The sequence below is a fragment of the Callorhinus ursinus genome, unplaced genomic scaffold (assembly GCF_003265705.2).
Source record: "Callorhinus ursinus isolate GAN/ISIS: 27379988/994484 unplaced genomic scaffold, GSC_fseal_2.0 scaffold19, whole genome shotgun sequence".
NCBI lineage: Eukaryota > Metazoa > Chordata > Mammalia > Carnivora > Otariidae > Callorhinus > Callorhinus ursinus.
In genome coordinates, this window is record NW_027397081.1 from 7,211,734 (window position 1) to 7,232,348 (window position 20,615).

Here is a 20,615-nt window from a genome sequence, read left to right on the forward strand (position 1 = left end):
TGAGCTCAACACAGACCGCCCATTTGTTTGTTTGAGGTTTTTACCACTTAGTCCGACTTCCTCTGGGGTTGTTTCTGATTTTGTTTTTCTTCTTGGAGTGTAGAGAGGTCTTTCTTTTATGTTTCCGTATTCCCTAAGCATCTCTAGACTCTTGATGCTCTAATCTTATTTTTAAATGAAGCAAAAAGGCCACTGTGTACACGGGGGGCTTGTTGGCTAGCAAGATTCACTCTAGGGTAAGAGAGCCGGAGAATCCCTAACAGCCAGAGTGGGGAATGAGTGTATATGTCCACAGTGGTACCTAGCAATTTAATTCAATTATTTAAAGAAAAATTGATTTTTTTTGTTGTCCAGAGCTGCACTGACCACCTTATGACAAACAGTCCCCACGACCAGTGACTTTCTAGTTTGTTAACCTATTGTATTTCCTTCAGAACCCTTACCACCCTCAAAGCTATCTAATTTGTCTCCTTGCTCATAGTTTATTTCTCCCTCAGGAAGATAAAGTCCATGAAAGAACAGCTCTTTTCTTTCTAGTTCACTGTTGCATCCTTAGTGCCTGGAAGAATATCTGAGTGCATACTAGGTGCTCGGTGAGTATTGCTTGAATTAATGAAGCAACTATCAATAAATAAACATGTGATGTCTGGACTGCTACAATCTCAGAAAAAATTTACGAAAAGTTACACAATGAGAGGAGGGAAGCTGCTTGATGTCCTAGAAAATTCAACATGCTTACTGGTTTGTGACATTTCTTTTTGAAACCAGAGACAAGGCTGATCTTTAGGCCCCAAATAAAAAATGAAAACTTCTGTTTGGGTGTCCCCACTGCCGGTCATCTCATAGAGGCAGGTCATCTCTTTTCAAAGTAAGTGAGCCCAGAAACGGTAGCCCGCTCAGTCCTCAGAGCTTCACCTTGGAAGAACCTTTCTTTATCTATCCCATGTCAGGCACTCTTGGGAATTTTGAAACAATTCAAGAAGGAAAATTTCACCAGCAGGGCTGAAAAATAGACACTAATGTATCAGATTATTGCTTAGGATTCTCTTGAGTAGAAAATAATTGGAATTTTGCGGAAGGACTTTTGATTTAAGAGTGCCTCTTAGAATCTGAATTTTTCATTAATTGCCTTAAAAAAATAAGTACAGGTTTTCCCCACTATCCGAGGTAGAGCGTTCCCATGCAAGCTTTTATTAGATTAAATGAAGTAAAGCAATGACACAATTACCATTCATTTATACGGAGACATTTTTGAGCATTCCTGGACCCAAACAATAACCTTTTTTAGGTTTTTCTGATGTCTTAGGACACATCGGGCTCACGGATGCACAAAATAAATCAGGATAAATCACAGATGCTCACAGACACAGTTCAAAGCCACGGAGGCTTGGTACAAGCTGCTGAGAAGAGTTCCCGGGGAAGGAGCTTTGCAGGCTGTCTCTACGACAGCTCACTGCAAAACAAATGCTGAACGCTATTTTCACTTTTTGCTTTTTTTTTTTTTTTTGTAAAAGCGAAAACCCTCTTTGGATTTCATTGGTCAGTGCAAACAGGCACTAATGCAGGTCTTTGGTAAAAGCAATGTGCTGTACCGTGAACCTTCAGAAAGCAGGGGATACCTGTATTTATTTAGAGACCGTGCATAGAGAAAACTCTCTGACTTCTTCCAAGTATTCCCCTGAAACACTGGCCCATTTGCTAAGATTGAGTTGTGAAGATGCTAGAAATCACTAGAAGGCAATCATCTTCTGATAGAGGACGTGACAACGGATATGGTTAATTGTGGCCCACATTGCTTTTACTCCCAGCTCTTAAGTTGTATTCCAGGAAACAACCCTCTTTCTGTTCAGTTCAACAAACATTTAGTGCTTTGCCTACTGTGTATTACAGTGCAGTTATGCAATCTCTTTTCCAATCCCACAACTATCTTAGGTTTTTCATTTCCTGTTTCAACTTTATGTGGCTTTTTCCATATGTGATTACCTCCTAAACACCCCCTGAAGAGTAACATTTTTTTTAAAAAATCCACCAGTTAAACTGTGGTATATCCAGACAATGGAATATCATTTAGCACTAAAAAGAAATGAGCCATGAAAAGACATAGAGGAACATAAAATGCATATTACAAAGTAAAGGAAACCAATCTGAAAAGGCTACATACTGTGTAATTCCAACCATGTGATACTCTGGAAAAGGCAAAACCATGCAGACAGTAAAGGGGATCAGTGGTTGCCAGGGGTTAGGGAGGAGCAAGTGATGACTGGATGGAGCACAAAGGATTTTTAGGACAAGAAAAATACTCTATAGGATATCATAGTAATAGATATAACTTATTATACATTTGACCAAACACATAGAATATACATCACCAAGAGTGAGTGAGCCCTAATGTAAATGATGGACTCTGGGTGATAAATATGTGTCAGTGTAGCTTGATGGGTTGTAAGAAATGTACCTCCCTGGTGCCTGGATGCCCATAGTAGGTGAGGCTGGGCTTGTACGGGGACAAGGGGTGTATAAGAAATCTCTACCTTCTGCTTGATTTTGCTGTGAACCTACTATACCCACTCTAAAAAATAGTCTATTAAAAAAATCCCCAGTTCTCTCTACCTAAGTAATCCTACAGTATGATTTGTATGTAGATGTTCAGAACACAGTAATGAAGGAAAATATTGCCTATCATTGAATTTTATTTCTTTCTAATTCATCTTCCTTCTATACACACAAAGGCATTGCAAATGTGCGCCTGTGCATGCTAAATCTTGTACTGCCTAGTACTCCCTGCTCATTGCCAGAACACAGAGTGCATGTTTGTGACTGAATTTGTCATTCTAAACTCTGGGCCGATGAACCTACAAGTAAAAAATATACTTGTAAACTACTGACCTCTGATGAGTTATTGTGCAGATACAACCTTTCAAATGTTGAAAAGCCTTTGAACTAGGAAAAAGAAAATTAGTTGCCTAAGGCAGTGATTAATCAATAAGCCAACTAACCCAAAAGGGCACTATATTACCAAGTAAATAAATAAGCACTAGAAATTGGAAAATGCTGTACCTATTTTTACCTTGTGAACCTGAGACACAGCCAAGAATGGATAGCTGAAAACATCACCAAGTGTTCAAACACTTGCACTGGTAGGCAAAAGCCATATTTCTTTTTTTTTTTTAAGACTTATTTATTTATTTATTTGAGAGAGAGAGAGAGAGAGAGAGAGAGAGAGAGCGCCACCCAGGTGCCCCCAAAAGCCATATATCTATAGTACAGCATTCTATTTGCTTAACAGAGGAAGACATTTCCCTAAATTTCATTATAACCAGAAATCGACCTTGCAAGGTGGATATTGCTGCGTTTCCAGAACGAATTCTGTGTGTGGAATTTGATATGGAACTCCCACACCCATTTCCCCTCTTTCCTTGACTTAGCATATGATTGGCTCCTGAATCAGCCACTGGAAGCCTAACACCAAGCCCTGGGGGCATCCCAGGGTTTGTTGGATTTGCAACAAAGTAACTCCACAATAGCCTAGCATGGGCAATGGAAGGTAGACTTGTTTCTAACAAACAAAGGTAGAAGTGAAGGGACACCTGGGTGGTTCAGTCGGTTAAGTGTCCGGCTTTGGTTTCGGCTCAGGCTGTGATGTCATGGATCTCATGGGTCATAAGATCCAGTCCCCCATCGGACTCTGCACTCAGCAGGGAGTCTGCTTGGGATTCTCTCTCTCCCTCTCCCTCTGCCCATCCCCACGTGCTCGCTCGCTCTCTCTCCCCCTCTCTCCCTCTCTCTCAAATAAATAAATAAATAAATAAATAAATAAATCTTTAAAAAAAAAAAAGGTAGAAGTGGAGGCCCCAAGATCATGTAACAGATGAAAGAAGAAACTCTAGATTTCTTTCCTGATGTAGTCCCCACTGTATCCACAACTGCTTACAATTCAGGAGATGTCCTTAGGTTCCCTTAGCTGTAAGAAGTAAAGACCCACTCATTGTTTCCAGTAATTGGGAGTGGGACTGGAACAGGGACATTGGTCCACAGAGAACTCCTGTCAGAGCTTAGAAAATCAGGGAAGTTTGAACAGCAAGGCCTCAGAAGAGCAAAAACTGGAGCATGAAGAGATTTCCGATGCAGAGATACTTGATTTTCATTTCTGATTCAGCTAGAAGAAGAAAGCACAAAACCTCTCTGAAGAATTCCTTCCTCAAACAGGTCTCAAAGTGCTTCTATGAACTCAAAGTGGAAAGAAAGAAAGAGAAAGAAAGAAAGAAAGAAAGAGAGAGAGAGAGAGAGAGAGAGGGAGGGAGGGAGGGAGGAAGGAAGGAAGGAAAGAAAGAAAGAAAAGAGAAAGATCTCAAAGCACAAATAAGACATCATTAGTGACATTAGCAAAAATGTAAAGTAACTAGAACTTTCTACATTGCTGGTTGGAATGTAACAATGGTACAGTTAATTTGGAAAACTGCTTGGCCCTATACAGTCAAACATACACTTGCCACACATGCAGATAATTCCACTCAGGAATTTACCCACGAGAAAAGAAAACGTGCCCACTGAAAGATTGGGACTCAAATATTCATTGCAGATTTATTCATAAAAGCCCCAAACTGGAAATAGCTCAAGTGTCCTCCAAACAGATGAATGGGTTAACACATTTCGATATAAGCGTTACAAGGGGAATACAACTTTGCGATAAAAAAAAAGAAATGAATTACTGATAAATGCAATATCATTATGTTTAGTGAGAGAGGCTAGAAAAAAAGAATGCATCCTATATGGTTCCCTTTATGTGAAATTCTTGAACAGGCAAAATCAATAGTCCATCAGAAAGCAGAACAGGGCTTGCTCCGGGCAGGAGATAGGGAGGGAATTAGCTGCAAATAGACCAGGGGCATTTTGGTGGGATGGAAATATTCTTTATCAAGATGGTGGTAGTGACTACACGGGTACATACATTTGCCGAAACTGATCAAACCATATACCTAAAATGCATTTTATTTGCATTTCATTATATGTAAACATACCACAATAACATTAATTTTTAAAAGTAAAAAGTTTTAAAAATTAAGAACTTTTTGAAAGTAAGAAAAAATAATTATTTCATCCTTTGTGAAATAAGGTGTTGATGGGTCCTTTGTTCTCGTTCAGATTTATCACAGGTATTTGAAAAGATACCTGTGAAAAGACTTGCTTTTGTTTTTAGTTGACTGTTTTATTCTTTAATATTTAATGTCGAGATTAGTGGCCTTTGATGTAAATTATTCCCGGGAAAGGAATAAGTCATTCCCTCAATAAATTAGATATTAACCTCTTTGTTCTCAATTTTTTTCCCTATTAATTTTTAGCTGTAGGGCAAAAAAACCCCAGCAAAACACAAATTATGAGTGCAGTTCCTTGAGCAAAGAGAAACTATCTTCCAACTAAAAATATGTATTTTAGAGTCATCCAGACTGCAATATGGGTTTGGAAGGAGGTTGCATTTTTTTTCTCTTTAATACATTAATTAATATTTGAAAGACACGGCAAATCTGCTTGGCACTCATCAAAACACTTAAATACTTTTTAAATTCCTGTGAATTGAAGCTGAATGCTTCATTATTTATGGGCAAATATGTATCTGTATTTATTTAGACTTTCAACAGTAACATTAAAGATTCTTCCTTAGTTTTATAACATATGCTTCTCAGGGATATTAATAGAAGACTTATTACTATTGTATTTATTTTATTTTAAGTGGTGTCAGACTGATTTGTTCAGTGGCAGCAGACAAGAAGCAAATGTGTTTTGATCATTCGTTCTTGATCATGGGTATCCAGAAATCCCACCTCCTGGGTCTGGTTTGCTGCCTTACAAAGGCCCACTTTTTGAGTCTCTCTCAGCTGGGATTCTCAACCAGCTCAGTTCTCACCCCAAAACCTGTGCTCTTCATCCCTGAAGGAACTTCAGGACACAGGACCAATGCACGTGAAATAATCACTGCACGTTCTGGCTGCACATTCCTCTCTGCTCGGAGGGGACCCGACGGACCTCATGCTCCTTGACCTTCTGCCAGCACCCCTCCAGCCCCCAGGGCACGCCCTCTGTCTGCTTTGCTCTGGTTCCCTGGTTGCTGAATCGAGCCAGAAGAGATCCAGAGACTGGGGCCATTTGAGACCCTGCCAATCTATACTCTCCTAAACTCAGCTAATCCTCTCTTTGCTGTGGGATAGTCAGTGGCTGTTCTGATTCTTTGCATTCCTTTACATTTCTGATGCTAAATTTACTCTCTACCAAAGAACAAATTTCATGTGAAGATAAATATGATATATCATGATATTATGGACCTTTATCCTCATCGAAGAATTTCTCAACATTTCTATTCTTTTCCTACTCTCTCACTCTCTCCTCAACTTGATTTCTTTAGCTCTCTTCCCTCTCTCCTGCTCTCTGACCTTCTCAAGCGGGCAGTCACCAGCGCACCTCTCTGGTGTGGGGGCAACACTCCCTTCTCCACCTCCTCAGCAGGGGTTCCTCCCCAGTTCCCTTATAGGGGGCTTCCAGCCCATCGCTCTGTTAAAACTGCTTTCTTTGAGGTCTTGAACAAAGTACTAATCTCAAATCCAACGGCCTCTTCTTGGACCATGCGTTTCTCAGTCTCTCTCAATATTGCTCAGTGTTGACCACCATCTTCTCACACCTTTGCTTCCATGATGTGATCCTCTCCTCCCTGTTATCTTCTCAGGCTGCTTTCATTACCCCAAAACTTCCTCCCTCCTCTCTGAGGTGTATCCTCCCAAAGGATCTTCCTCCCTCTCTCCTCTCCCACACAGCCTCCCTCAACAGGTTCATCAGCCTCTCACTGTGGAGATCCCAGCGAACCTGCGTCTCGAGGCTTGGCTGAGTCACCATGGACCAGTGACCTTAAGCATTATTATTGCCTGCACCTTCCTCTTCTTCTTCCTCACCCACATTGGTGACCATCACTGACTTCTGCTGAGGAACAAAGCTTGGCCTTGTGTTTGGGTGTGTATGGCTCTTCTCAGGTGTTGTAAGAGATCTTTAAAACCCAGTGTCTTCTTTCTGAAAAACAAGAGAACCCTCATCACACTCCTACAGTGGAAGGGTTAATTAAAGCAGCCTATTGAGGTTAGAGAGAGTGGTTAATGATCACAAAACTGATCATTTTATACCTATGGGATCAAATTCAACCCCCTCCATAAAAATTACACTCCCAATGCCATAGCTTGTGATACGTTTCACACGTGTTAAGCCCCATGTGTCCCCGGTCCCCTTCCCTGCCTCATGGTTCTCTTAGATATTTACTGCTGGAACCTACATAGAACATGCATCCCCACCCTGATTTCCTATCCCAAAGATCATGTCTGACTTCGGGCGTCATTCCTGTTTGGTCTGGACTATTGCGACAGATTTTTAATTTCCTTTTCTCCCTTCTAAATGACATTTTAAGTTACCCTGTGAGCCAAGAGACCCAATAATTGACGATGTTCTTTCCCACTGCTCCCCAAATCAATAGTCTAAATTCACCTCTTGCTTTCCCTCCCCCACATTTATTTAAGCTACTCCTCCTGTTTAGAATGTTCTTCCCTGAATTATCCCTGATGAAATTCCATATTTTTTTCAAAGCCCAGTCCAAATACTACTTCCTCCATGGAGTTTAATCTCATTGTCAGTTTCCTTAAGAATTCCTTTATGCCGGGGCACCTGCGTGGCTCAGTCAGTTAAGCATCTGCCATTGGCTCAGGTCCTGAGCCCCACTCAGGTTGTGATCCTGGGGTCCTGGCATCAAGCCCCCTGCTCAGCAGGGAGCCTGCTTCTCCCTCTCCCTCTGCCCCTACCCCCTGCTTGTGCACTCGCTTGCTCTCTGTCTCTCTTTCTCTTTCAAATAAAAAAAGAAAAAAAAGAATTCCTTTATGACTACTCTGTGGCCTTTTTACGTCCGCTTTGTTTTACTGTTGTTTTTATATATTTCTTAATTCTTCTGTAAGACTGTATGACCCTGAGGATGTAAGGGCCACATGCTTTGTTCACATTTGTATTCTCCATGTCATTAAGCATAGTGACTTACCTATCTCTTATGATAGCATAAGAGTATGCTTTAGTTTTCTTTTGTAATATCACCATTAACAATACGATATATTAAAGAAAAGTCCTATGGGAAAGAAGTATGCACTTCTTAACTGTGTTCTTAACTTCTTAACTTAAGAAGTACACAATTAACCAACATTTATTTCTGTGACTTCAGACCTTTTTAGTCATGGACCTTTTGAGAGACCATTGAAGGCTAACTTAAATGGAGTCTACAGAGCCCAAGAAGCCAGTCATGAACTTCAGCTTAAAAACTACTGTTTTTTATTGTTCATTGTTATTATTGTTATTATTGTAAATATGGTCAGTTGTCTCTACAGAATGAGAGATCAGAATGTCCCATGCTTGGGGAGGAATTGTTCCCTTGGATTCCAGGGGAGGGGGAGATCCTTTCTTTGAGAAGAATGTCTGTCCCCTATTACCATACTGACTAACACAGAAACAGGAAGTCAGTGGATCTGAGTATAGCTCTTCAAAAATAGCAATGCCCTGTGTGATCGCCAGTCATAGTTGCTGAGGGCACTGTGGTGAAGCAGCTCTAAAAATAGCTAACACCCCAAAGAAGGAAAGCTACAAAGTCTAACAACCATGCTTCAAAACTACTTGAACTGTTTGCTCTTCTGATTAAATTACAAGTCTTCAGGCTGGTGTAATATTTTTCTTATGTAACACAGCACCAGTTATATTGCCAGTATTCAAAAATAATAAATAATAGTTAAGGAGATTAAAATGGAAAAGCTTTTAATTTTTGCTATTATTTACATAAATCAGACACTTAATGTAAGTGCAGGCCGCTGCGGAAGGTTTTCAGATGTGTTGACTGGGGTTATTAGTGATATTTAAACGTTATTAGGATAGTAATTCAATATTCACATGTGGAATGCAATTTAGAAGGGATGCAGGATGTAATTATTAGGTATCCTGAAGCTAATTGCTTAGACAAGAACAAATATTTCATTATCAGTTAAAATGATTACACATTCATCGAGGTCGTCTGTTTTAGGACTTTGCTGTTCCAATTTGCCTATGGCGAGGTATGCGGTTAAGGGATTTTTCAAATGTCCTGACTCAGAAGTCAGAAATATATTGGCCTTTCTACTGACGGGGTTTTTCTTCCATATTATTATTTTTATTAATTAATTAATATCTTCCATTCACATAGGATTTTATAATTTGCAAAGAATTTTCATATACATTAATTATCTCATTTGCTCTTTTACTCTTTGAGCTTATTTTAGATGAAGAAACTAAGATACAAGGTGCTACGGACTGAATTATATACCCTCCCCTGCCCCAATTTCCTATGTTGAAGCTTTAATCCCCAATGTGACTGTATTTGAATATAGGGTTTTTAAGAGGTAATTATGGTTAAATAAGGCCATAAGGGTAGAGTCCTAATCTGATGGGACTGGTGGCCTTATGAGAAGAGGAAGAGAGACCTTTCTCCCTCTCCGCCCTGTGAGCACACAGCAAGAAGGTGGCCTCTACGAGGCCAAAGAAAGCTCTCACCAGAGGCCAACCATGCTGGCACCCTTACCTCAGACTCCCAGCCTTCCAAACTGTGAGAAAATTCATTTTTGTTGTTCAAGCCACCCATCTATGGTATTTTGTTATGACAGGCAGAGCAGACTAATACACAGGGGAATTTGCCCCCAAATCTCATAAGGGGTGACACTGAGCGCAGGACCTTGATCCCTCTCTTATCCCAGGGCTGTTTGCACCAAAACATACCTCCTCTGGAGAAATCATCTGACAGGTTGGAGAGTGATGTATTTTTGCTGAAATTGTTTTATAAAGGGCAAGAAAGAAATTTGTACTAGCATGAAAATGAAATCAATGCATTGGAAAGAAAATAATAATGTTTAACTGGCTGAAAGCCCATGGCCTTTGAGAGATGTTAATCTTCTCTTGCGGTTTTCCTTTATCTTAGTGTGTGGTCAGGTCATGTTTCACTTTTATCAAGTGAAGCATTCTTGTTGCCCTGAGGTCTCCTGTCGGGCCCGTTCTGCTCTGAAGCCCCACCCAAGGTGGGCTTCCTGCCAGAAACAGCCACAGTTTCAACTAAAAAAAAAAAAAAAGCTGTGAAACCATACGGGAACCAGTTTCTATTACAAAGGATGAGAAAAATAGTTTCAGGTCAAGTATGAGAAGGCAGATTCAGGAGAGGAGTTTTATAGCACTAGGGGCTTATTTTGTCTTTATGAAAAATGGTGAACAGAGCCATCTGAAATATGTGAGTCAGGGCACAGCCTCTGAGACGGTAAGAAACCGTCTTACCCCATTTAAAAATGGCCCCAGGTATAATTTAACCCACTCAGTGTTTTTCAGATGCTTTTGTGTTTAGATGAGGCAGGAGCCCTCCGAAGTGGCCCAGGGCCCACTATCTCCTACTGTTTGACATTTGGCCCTCTTAACTTTTCTTCAGAGCTGAAGAAGAAACAAAATTCTGATTTTCTCCTCCATTCTCAAATGTGCCCCCAAGGCTATCCAGCTCTTACACATTTGCACATATTTGTATATATTTTTTAAACTGTGCACACTCAGATGTGTATGAAACATTTTCTTTTTTTTTTATATAACTAAATGGAGTTTCTATTTCATGGCCCCATTCCACCTGGTGGTAAACCTTGTCAGTTAAGGATTCTTCTTTCCCTTAGCCCTCTTTTCCTGGAGGTTAATTTGAAGTGCTGGAAGATAATATAGCATCATGGATTGCAGTGAGTCCTGGGAGGCCTGGGTTTGAAGGTTAGTCAAGCTCATCTGCCTTGGAAAGCATGTGCTGGGAAAGGGCAGTCCGACATGACATGCTCGGATATCCATTCATAGCACATCCTCCTCCCAGATGTGGGACTTGCTCAGCTCCACCAGCTCTCTGTGCTCGCTAGTATTTGTACCTTCTTCACGGCCCATGGGCCTAGGAGAATTGGGGTGCTCTACTGCTTCCATGCCTTGGTGACTCGGGATTTAGGTCACATGCCAATTTCCAGGTCTGTTTTCAAGATCTCTGAGCATACAGGAGGTGTCCATCATCCATCCCCCACCTCTGCTCGGCTCCTGAAGCTGTCCTTTGGTGAGAGACGCCCACCAGCATCTCTTTTTCTTGCCTTTTGTATAATGTGCTCCTCAGTCCCCCAGCTTGGGGAATCTTTACTTACTTGTCCTGACTTACCATCAATTCTGCAACACCACTGGATATTTAGGATATTTAGGTCAACATCCTACCCTTGACATTTAGAAGATCCAGGCTCTTGCAGTTCAGCCCTCTTCCCAAAGCCATTATCTCTGCTGGGGTCTTCAAATGTCTACTGTGACACTCAAAGGCAGAATCATATCTTCCTTTACGAGTTTCTCTAGGAAGGAGGTATGTGTGGCTTGCCTAGTTAATCCCCAAAGTGGGGTTAGAAGAGATTGTGAGGATGGCACCAAATATATAGTCAGTGTATTCTCCTATCACCTATGCCATTTTGGGAATATAATTATTTCATTCTCTCCTTACCTAGCATCCTCCTCCAAACACACACACACACACACACACACACACACACACACACTCTCTCTCTCTCTCTCTCTCACACACTACCACCAAAAAGATATTCCAGGCATACTTTGTCAAGAAGGAAAAGGAAAGGAACTAATATTTATTAAATATCTGCTCCATGTTCAGGCTCTTTGTTAGCTCCTCTTATATAAATTATCTCTTTTTACTTTTGCCAAGAAAGAAGAACTTGTTTTTACATTGTCCCTGGGTGCACTGTTCCTAGTTTTCCCTAGTCTACTTCCATCCCATGAAGAAATTCTAACATTTAGCAGAATGTCCCTGGGAAAAGATCTGTATAACTCACCCTTCAGGCTTCCATTTCCCCTCCCCTTGTTCAAGTTTATCAATGGAATTGAGAGCAGACAAAAGTTATTCCAAGAGGCCCTACCAAACCCCTTGGCCAAATGATCTGGAAGAGACCAGGACACACCCAGCATCAGGCCAGAGGCTATCCGGAGGTCACTTTGGACTCAGGTTAGATTCTGAAGCTACCCCAGAGCAAACTGGCATGAACATAAACCTAATTACAAAGTTAATTCAATTATTAAGACTGTCCTCTGACCCATGTGGTCTCATTCGTTCGAAAAATATTTAGGTGTCCACTCCACCAAGGGGTAGATTGCAAAAGTCATCACATGTCCACTCCACCAACGGCTAGATTGCAAAAGTCATCACATTTATAAAACACACTTTTCAGGAGTTCTTTGACCTTTCAAATGATCCCAGGTATGTCTGTTTCATATAAAAACAAACAAAAACTTTACCTACCAGTAACTGTTTTCATCTAAACATGACCCTCCCCATCATACACACTAGGTACATCAAAAAATATTTTTTTTCGTATTTCTCCCTCTAAATTAACTAGTTTTCTGATTAAAACTTGGATGAATTGAGAGTGATTTTGATGTAATGTGAAAAAATCCCCTGACTCCATTTCACCCATTGTCCACTCGGGAAAGACTCAGGAATGACCAGACCCACAGCAGACACCAGAGAAGAGAAAGCAAGAGAGTCTGTCTTACTGTTTTAATTAGCACTGGTCAAAAGGGTGTTGCCTTTGCTGGAGGACATTCCATGAGACTTTCCATAGTCTCTCATTTAGATACCCCCCAATTAATTTCCCTAAGATCTTCATAAGTTAATGAATAAACACTAGCATTAGTGAAAAGGAAGAACAGGACTGATGTTTATTAATGCTGCTGATGGCATTTTAATTCAGGTTTTGCAATTACAGACACTTCCTTTTATTTAAAATAAATGTCAGTCAACAGAGTTGTTGCTCTTCTTTGAGAATTTTGTGGATTCCACTAATCATGCTTCATGATTTGTATCTTTCTTAATGGTCCAAGGGAAATAATTTAGAAACCCGTACCATAATTAAAATACTCTCTTGAGTATTCGTGCTGAGCAACTCTAAAAGATGTCTTCCTACTTTCTAACCATTAGCAGTTAAGTGATGTCTTGTCTTCCCTATCGAAAGCATGTGTTCCGTGTCATCATCACCAAAACTTATCAACATGTGTTGTGACTATAAAATAATGAGACTGACTTTCCATTTCGTCACCTATAATCACGTTTTCTACATTGTCTTCATTCTCCCTAATAGCGAACATCAAATAACATAGAACAGAGAAGCAGGGATGTGCAGAATATAAAACTTAAATTGGCCAAATGGCAGGTTGCAGCCTGGTATGCTGAGAACATCACAGATATTCAGAAGCAAAAGACCCAGGTTTGATTCCCGGGTCAGCTTCTTACTCACTGCTGAGTCAAGTTGCTCATTTTGGGCTTTTTCCCCCCTTTTCTCCTTTTTTTTTTTTAACCTGTGAAATGGAAACAATAGCTATTTCACAAAATTCTTGTGGGAACAAGAGTTCATTAATGGTACATGACAGTGCCTAGCGGCTTTTGAGTCAAATAAAATGTATGCAATAAACATTCATTTCCTTCCTTTCTATCTTCATTTCTACCTCTCTTTCCTTTAATGAGCCATGTGAAGTGTTCAAGAGATACAGCAATTTAAAAAAAAAAATTCAATCTAGAGAAAGAAATATTCTCAACAGAATAATGGAGCTCCCAGCATGTAGGTGTACGTAGGAATCGGATGTCTGGGGTGAATGACACAGCATTCATCCTGATGGAGAGCTGGGGTCAGGCCTAGCCACCCAGCTGATGTTTAAGAACCAGCTCCATTCCTAGGAGGTGACCTGGCAGAAAAACTCGCAGGGTCTCAGTCTGGGAGTACACTGGGATACTAGATAGAAACCACCACTGGATAGATAAGGATCAGGGGAGAATGTCAGGAATATGTCTTAGAGCACTTGAGATGGAGTGGATTTTAAGGACAAAGAGACACCCAGTTACCAGGATTCAGACACATGGAGGAGGAATTGGGACTTGGGAATGATAGAGGAACTCAGCCACGGGTCCCAAAATGTCCCTGTAAAGTCAGCCTGGTGGCTGGGTGACTCAGTGTTGAGTCCACAAGACAAGCAAGACTGAGCATGCAGGTGGAAACTCAATGACCCTAGCTCTGGAGCAGAACTAGAATATAGGCTAGACCTGAAAACCCATTTGTTCAGATACAATAGAAGCCTTAAAAACAGATTTAAATGACTATAGGTGATGCCTTCTAAGATTTTATTGTGAAAAGTGACAAAAACAATGAGAACAGTACGGCTCTAGGGAAGATTTATTAGTCATATGCTAAAAATAATAACTAAAAAAAAAAATTTAACTTTCCATGCAAGGAAAGAGTAAGTTCCACATTGAGATGGTAGATAAAGGATTCTTGACAGAACGGGGGATTTTGGAGCGACTGGGCAGAGGAGGAAAGGGTATGAAACGAGCGTTATTTTCTAAATATGAAATGTAGGTTAAAAGAAAGTACAAAAAATTGTAGGAAGAAGATTAAGTAAAACAGATTTTAACTAATTTTTATAAGACAGATAGAAGATACGATATCAGTAGGAAATGTTCTCAGAATCAAGGTAATCCAGACACCAAAAGGCACAACATCTGATAAATCCATAGTAGTACAATCAGAAAAGGATTCATATTTATTTTTTTCTAGTACTGATAGCAACCCTGCATTTTTATAGTACCTATCATCCTCAAATTCCTTATATGAACTCCTTAAAAGGCAGCATATTAGCAGAGAGGGGAAAACCATAAATAATATATTCTGCACAGCCCTGGTCTCAAGAGGATTTGCTCAAGTTATAGTCCAGGCTAACCTTCTGAGATATAGAGTGTGCTATTCATTCCTATAAAGATAGATTTAATAGCTATATGCATTTATGTACTAATTGGTCAGCTCAGGAAAAAACATATTCATGAAAATGGTAATCCCTTTTACAGTAGAATTGTGTGCCTGTGATGAAAAATGACTTCTCTAGGGATGACTTACAGTAGCTATTTAAGAAAAGTAAGCAATTCTTGGTTAAAAGCATGGAATTTTTATATTTTAGCCAGGCATGTGAAATAAATTCTGTTGAAACCTGGTACGGTCTTCCCACTGGGGCTCTTTAAATAGGTGTGTAAGCAGAATGTTTATCTGGGTCAAGAAGAAAAGGCACTAAACTAGATGTTTGAAAACAAAGGTTTTTAAATCCCAGCCCCATAAACACTAAAGTATGATTTTTTGCTAAGGCATTTAACCTTTCCTTTCCTCTGTTGTTTTTTCTTTTTTTTTTTTCATCTACAAAGTAACATGCCTCTCTGCTTTTCCACAAACCTTCTAAGGCAATATTTAATGTCGTAACCATCCATGTGATTCCCAGCAGATGACTTATACCTTGAATCTCTTCTTCCATGTCCTCAGAGATTATTAAACTTTCCAGAAAACCCACCTTGTATCTTACTGTTGAAAATATAAATTCCATAAAATAAGAGACAAAATTATTAACTCTTTTATACTCTTTGAAAGACATAACTAATGACTTTGATTTTTGTTATGTAGTAATTCAAAATTTTGCAAAAAGATTATGGTTAGAATAAATGCTGGAGATCTAAGATACACCAAATAAGGATTCTGACTTCAAGTATAAAGACAAAGGTCCGTGGGGAAACCTATAAAATTCATGAACAGGCTTTTTTACATTATTTTTAAAGCATGAATAGACTTGCAGCTGACTGCCAGGTAAATGCAGTAGATGGAGCACACATTTATCTGTTCCTTTCTGAAAAAGGAATCCTTTTAAAGTTTACACCCTCAAATACATAAAGGGAGATGAGATCTCAGGCATGCAAACCACATTTTGGAAGACTGGAGTCATGGAATGGATGGTAGCTGACAGCAAAACAGAGAAAGCTGAAACCCAAGGGCTCGTAGAGGGTAATGCAAAAAGCTAAAAGACCCTGGGAGAGCAGAAATTGGGACTGGAAAAGGAAGAATGATGACAAGTCTGGAGCAGACAACACTAGATCCCCCAAACCCCTGGCCCCCCCAGTTCATGTAGGCACATGAGTTCTCCTCCCCAATTCCAGCAGAAGGCAGGCTATTGACTATGGAGAGAATTTGGAAGAGGGAAGATCTGGTCCACAAAGGCAGACATGGTTGAAGGTGGAGGTGAAAACCGAGATTTAGTGGGGAGTTTCATTCTCTGCTCCTCTCTCAAGATGCTGGAGCATAGGTTTGTACCCTCCAGGGGGAAAATGGGAGGATTCCTCCCAACCAGCCAGGAGAAGACGTCTGCAGATGCTGACAGATACAGATCTCCCAGTGAAGCGGCTCAGTCCCTGCTCCTAAGCCTCAGGGAGACCCATCACTCAACATGCCCTGCTGTCTAGTTGTTTAATGTCCCACTCTGAAAGCAGACAGTCAAGGATCACTGGCCATTTGAGGAAAGGCTCAGAAAACAGTATTTTTAACAAAGGAACTTAGAGAAAGATATAAGGTAAACAGTAGGAAGAAAAAACTTAATTGAAAGTAATATTACTCCTGGAAATTAAAAGAACACAGTAACTAAAATGAAAACAGAAAAGTTACAATATAATATTGAGGAAATCTCACAGACAGTAAAACAAGAGTTGGAAAATAGAGAAAATGTAAAGATCCGTTGAAGAGATCACATACTGAACAATGAAAGTTCCAGAAGGAAAACAGGAAATGGAAGAGAAGAAATGATGGAATTATTAATGCAAGAAAATTTCACAGAGAGAAAAGACATAACTTTGAAGATTGAAAGAACAAATGCAATGAAAACTAGAAACAAGGAGAGAATCCTAAAAGCTTCAAGTGACGAAAAATGGGCTGTGTAGAAAGAATTGGAATCAGAATGTCACTAAACATCATGCCAATGACCCTTGAGGCAAAAGACAACAACCCAGAAGTTTACATTTACCTAAATAATCAAGTGCAAGTAGGAAAACAACTTGGTAGATTTGCAAGTCTTCAAAATTTTACTTTTGCCTTTCTTCAGGAAGTTACTAGAGCAGTGGTTCTCAAGGTGTGATTCGAGACACCTGGGGATTTTTAAGGCCTTACAGAGGGTCCACTAGGGCAAACTATTTTCATTACCATACTGAGATGTCACCTGTATTTTGCTCTTATTCTCTCACGAGCAAAGAGTAGGGTTTCCTTGAAGCTACATGGCATTTGATGTTACAGCAGATTGAATGCAGAAGTGGATATGAGAATCCAGCTGTCTTTTATTCAACCAGACATCAAAGAGATTTGCCAAAATGTAAAACAATGACACTCGTCTCACTAATTTTTGGATATTTGAACAGGTAATATGTTCATTATCCTTATTTTGAATGAATGAATGCATGCATGCATAAATGAATGAATGAATATTTTTAAGTTTCTCAGTTTTAACTTCTAACACATAAAAATTAATAGATGTCCATATGCAACTATAGCTTTCTCTCTGTTTGCCAAGCCGGCTTTCAAGATGGCGCCAAAAGATAAGAAGCCTCAGAAGTCAACTTGGAAATTTAATTTGGACCTTAACCCATCTAGCAGAAGATGGCATTCTTGATTCTGGAAATTTTGAATAGTTTCTGAGAGAGAAGGTTAAAGTCAGTGGAAAAACTGGAAATCTGGGGAATGTTGTTCACATTGAACGCATCAAGAATAAAATCACAGTTGTTTCTGAGAAATAGTTCTCTAAAACGTATTCGAAACGTCCTACCAAGAAATACCTTAAGAACAACAATCTTCGTGATTGGCTTTCTGTGGTTGCATCCGACAAGGAGACTTAAAAACTTTGTTACTTCCAGATTACTCAAGATGAAGATGGATCTGAGTCTGAAGACTATGTGAAAACCCTCATAGGGTTTTGCTTGCTAATAAAACAAATGAAGCATGCAAAAGAAAGAAACATCTAGAAATGGACTTTTAGTTTATTGGTGAATAAAAAGTCTCGTACTGTGTAAAAAAAATAGATGTCACTCACTTAAACAAAAGTTTTTTGGGAGGGTCCTTAGTAATTTTCAAAAGTATAAGAGTCTTGAAACCTAATAGATTGGGAACTACTCTTCTAGAGGTTGCACTCCACCAAAGAAGGGAAGAAGAAGCCATGAGATCTAGGAACAGACAGACAACAGAAAAAGACGAACAGAGTTCTCAGCAGGACATCCATGCAATAATTTTTCACTGTTCTAGTTAAAGCAACTTCTTTAGGAAAGGTAACTGAGTTGTGTACTTTCTGAGAACTCGCATACAAGAGAACATACATTCATTTAACAACAATTTCAACAAAAAAAGAAATAAAAATAAAAACCACCCCCCCAAAAAAACCCCACAAATATTTACTAAGTGTTTGTGATGTGCCAGGAATTTGGTTTTTCTGTTTCCTTCACACCTGGAAGTCCTTTTTTTTTTTCTCTCTCCTATAGTAAACCTGATTTTATTGTTCCTTTGTAGAGAATCTGTTTTTTGTTTTATTATTAAGAGTTTGGTCTCTCTATACTGGAATATTTATAACACCTCACTAGGCTATGTCTAAGTATGGATTTCTTTTCCTACATTTTTCTTGAAACATGATACCCCAGTATCTTGACAACAGAAAGTTATAATCAAACATTACTGAATCCACACAATAGATGCACTACCTGGGATTTGTTAAACTATAACTCTCGTGATCTTCAACTGCCCTCTCTCCCCTCTCCTGTGGCACTGACAGGGCAAATCCTCAACCCCAATTAAAGTCTGGGCAACATAGAGGTCTCATCTACTCTATGTCCGTAATTCAAGCTGTTTTTATTTCTGAAGAAATAGCAGCTAAGGATGTTTTTCCACAGTTCCATAGGTGTGTTAAAATGAAAACCCCAAATGAAGTCACTTATGTTAAGAGCCCCACATCAGCAAAACAAGACTTAACCCCCAAGCTAAGTGCAGTTTCACCCTGCCTCCCTCATGCCAGGAATGTAACCTTTAGCAAGTCAACCTGGAATTTCCTGATCAGCACTAGAAAATTTTCTGATAGACTCCTTCCATTCCCCTTAGAAGGGTGACCTTGTCTAGCACAATGCATCCTTTGCTAATAATTTCCCTTTTTCCCACTCCCTCTCTACCTTTAAAAACCTTTCCTTTTCTGCAGCTCAGTGGAGCTCCTTTCTATTTGCTAGATGGGATTCTGCCCAATTCATGAATTGTTTAACAAAGCCAATTAGATCTTCAAAGGTACTCAGTTGAATTTTTGTTATTTAACAGGCTAATGGAGAATATATCATAAATTGGAATTTAGCTTTTTGTCAATTATATATTCATTCAAGAGCCCATCAGTATAAACCAAGAAACCATCGGTACAGCCATGTGAGTAGGAGTTCCAACACTGAGCTGGGTACAAATTGTATCTCTGCCACTCACTGTGTAACATGTGACAGACGATTTCACTACCCCAGCCTTAATTTAAGTATCTATAAATGGAGATAATATTATTATTGACTTCAGGGAACTGTTGAAAGCAGGGCGGTCCTAGGGTGAAATGAGTGAGTCTTCTGGAAAGCAAAATTTAAGGAGGTCACATAGGAATTAACTCTTGTGGGTCACACACCTAAATGCAAGAGCTAAAGCTATAAAATTCTTAGAAGAAAACATAAGAGTGCATCTTCATGACCTTGGGTGAGGCAAGGCTTTCTTCGATAGAAGACCAAAAGCACAAGTAACACAAGAAAAAATAAACTGGATTGAATTAAAATTTAAAAATTTTGTGCTTCAAAGGGCACTGTAAAAAATAAAAAGACACCCACAGAATGGGAGAAAATATTTGCAAATCATGTCCGATAGGACCTGTATCCAGAATATACAAAGATCTCTTACAACTCAATAATAAGACAACCCAATTAAAAGAAATGGGAGGGACAAAGATAAATATGTGAGCTGATGGATGTGTTCATTAACTAGATGAGGTGAATCCTTGCACAATATGTACACATTACACACATATGTACATTGTGCACATATGTACAACAATGATTTACAGTTTAAATCTTACAACTTTGTCAATTATACCTCAAGAAAGCTGAATACTTTAAAAAAATGGGCAAAAGATCTAAGTAGACATTTCTTCAAAGAAGAGAGACAAATGGCCAATAATCACTTAAGAGATGCTCAACCTCATTTGCATTAGGGAAATGCAAGTCAAAACCACAATGAGATACCACTTCACACCTACGCGGTGACTATAACAAAAACAGATGAAGACTAACAGTGTGGTGAGGGTACAAAGGATTTGGAAAATTGCTGACAGGAAAGTAAAATGGTGCAGCCCCTTTGGGCAATAGTCCAGCAGTTTCTCAAAATGTTAAACACAGAGTTACCATTTCACCCAGCAATTCCACCCCCAGGTATATACCCAAGAGAAATGAAAACAAACGTCCACACAGGTGTTCATAATAGCATGATTCATTATAATAAAAAAAAAAAAAATGGAAACAATCCAAATATCCATGACTGATAAATGGATAAACAAAATGTGGTCTTCCATACAATGGAATGTGGGTTGGTTATAAAAAGAATAAAGTAGTGATAGACGGTCCATAGATGAAC

General features: G+C 39.4%; 1 long non-coding RNA gene and 1 pseudogene across 1 annotated transcript in view; both read left to right on the plus strand.

The window, feature by feature from the left end:
* Positions 1-10,236: 10,236 nt before the first annotated feature.
* The window catches only part of LOC141374526 (uncharacterized), a 65,339-nt gene continuing 54,960 nt past the window's right edge, over positions 10,237-20,615 (plus strand). The window contains exon 1 of the long non-coding RNA XR_012381474.1: positions 10,237-10,339. This is a non-coding gene — a long non-coding RNA (uncharacterized lncRNA). The remainder of the gene's footprint in view (positions 10,340-20,615) is intronic.
* LOC112840212 (ribosomal protein eL22-like 1 pseudogene) lies at positions 17,515-17,950 on the plus strand (annotated as a pseudogene).